This window comes from Neomonachus schauinslandi, chromosome 8 (genome assembly GCF_002201575.2).
Source record: "Neomonachus schauinslandi chromosome 8, ASM220157v2, whole genome shotgun sequence".
Taxonomy (NCBI): Eukaryota; Metazoa; Chordata; class Mammalia; order Carnivora; family Phocidae; genus Neomonachus; species Neomonachus schauinslandi.
Genome location: NC_058410.1, coordinates 52,889,196 through 52,891,645, shown reverse-complemented (window position 1 = coordinate 52,891,645; position 2,450 = coordinate 52,889,196).

Here is a 2,450-nt window from a genome sequence, read left to right as displayed (position 1 = left end):
CAAAGTGGCTGCACCATTTACACTCCCACCAGCATTGGATGGTAGTGACCCAGTATGAAGGTCACAATTTCTTCACATCCTCATCAACATTTGTTATCATCTATCTTTTTTATTTTAGCCATTCTAGTGGGCTTGAGTGATATCGAATTATAGTTTTGACTTGCAGGTGCCTAATGTCTAATGATGTTGATCATCTTGTCATAGGCTTATTGGCCATTTATATGTCCTCTTTAGAGATGTGTCTATCCAAAACCTTTGCCCTTTAAAAAAATCAGGTTATGGGGCACCTGGGTGGCTCAGTCGGTTAAGTGTCTGCCTTTGGCTCAGGTCATGATCCCAGGGGCCTGGGAGCGAGTCCTGTGTCGGGCTTCCTGCTCAGCGGGGAGCCTGCTTCTCCCTCACCCTCTGCCATTTCCCCCACTTGTGCTCTCAGGCTCTCTCTATCTCTGTGTCAAATAAACAAATAAAATCTTTTTTAAAAAACTGAGTTGGGCTCCTGGGTGGCTCAATTGGTTAAGCGACTGCCTTCGGCTCAGGTCATGATCCTGGAGTCCTAGGATCGAGTCCCACATCGGGCTCCCTGCTCGGCAGGGAGTCTGCTTCTCCCTCTGACCCTCCTCCCTCTCATGCTCTCTGTCTCTCGTTCTCTCTCTCGCAAATAAATAAAATCTTTAAAAAAAAATTAAAAAAAACTGAGTTATTTGTCTTTTTATTGTTATGTTGTAAAAGTTCTTTATATACTTGATGAAAGTCCCATATTAGATATGGGAGTTAAAAGTATTTTCTCCCATTGGCAGGATTCCTGAACACCTGAAGCCCACCATGGGCCCAGGGACTGAAGGTTAAAAAAGCATTCTTGTTATAAATGTTCATGTCCAGCTCTGCCCACTTAGTCTTTTTAAAAATGAGCACGTCTTACCATACCCGCCAGCAATCGTACTCCTTGGTATTTACCCAAAGAAGTTGAAAACTTATGTCCACACAAAAATCTGTACACGAATGCCTAAAGCAGCTGTACTCATAAGTGTCAAAACTTGGAAGCAACCAAGATGCCTTTCAGTAGGTGGATAGATAAACTGTGCTACATCCAGACGACAGAATATTATTTAATGCTGAAAGGAAATGAGCTATCAAGCCATGAAAAGACAAGGAAAAAACTTATGCATATTACTAAGTGCAAGAAGTCAATCCGAAAAGGCTATGTTCCATATTATCCCAACTATATGGCATTCTGGAAAAGGCAAAACTATGGAGACCGTAAAAAGATCCATGGTTGCCAGGGGTTAGGGAGGGATTAGTAGGCAGAGCACAGAGGATTTTTAGGGTGGTAAAACTATTCTGTATGATACTATAACAGTGGATATATGTCATTATACATTTGTCAAAATTCATAGGATAGACAACACAAAGAGTGAACCCTAATGTAAACTATGGACTCTGGGTGATAATGAGATGTCAGCGCAAGTTCATCAACTCTAACAAAGGGACTACTCTGGTGCTAGATGTTTATAGTAGGAACTGTGCATGTGTGGGTGCCAGGGATATATGGGAAATACGGAGATTTCCGTACTCTCTATTCAATTTGCTATGACCCTAAAACTGCTCTAAAAATAAAGTGTATTTTTTAAAAAAGAATGACCTGTTGGCCCTACAGAGATGCCTAGTAGCTAGCTGTGCAACCATCTTCCCAGGATACAACTACACCAGGAATGTTTCTTTCTTTCTTTCTTTTTTTTTTTTAAGATTTTATTTATTTGACAGAGAGAGACACAGCGAGAGAGGGAACACAAGCAGGGGGAGTGGGAGAGGGAGAAGCAGGCTTCCCGCCGAGCAGGAAGCCCGATGTAGGGCTCGATCCCAGGACCCTGGGATCATGACCTGAGCCGAAGGCAGACGCTTAACGACTGAGCCACCCAGGCACCCCAGGAATGTTTCTGAGAGACATTTTTCTAGAACTTTGGTATGGCTCTCTGGTGTCATCATGGTCTTCATGGGACATTAAAACTGTCGTTTTCTCTGCCATGGCAAGAACTGCTAAAATCAAGCAACAACCAGGTTGTTGCAATCTTCCTCAGCATTTTTATTTTCTAGTATGGAGAACCACCAGCAGATGGCAATCAAAGAATACAAAACCTAAGCTGATCCTTAAGTGTTTGATAGATTTAAGATTGATCAAATGGTGAGTTTAATGCTGTTGGATACCAATTCTCCACAGAGTCACAATTTCTTATGCTCCAAACAAACAAGTCTTCTTCCACCAGTGACTGAAGTAAATGTCTAGCTTCAAAAAAAAGGCACCAGGGACAAATTCTGAGATTCTTTAGTTGATCAAATGAGAACTTTGGTTACTCTTTGTGAAAATGAATTAGAAGGGTTTGTTGTTTTTATTTAAACATTATCCGTGCTTACTTTGTGAGCCGGGGGCCTTCTAATTCATTTTCACAAAGAGT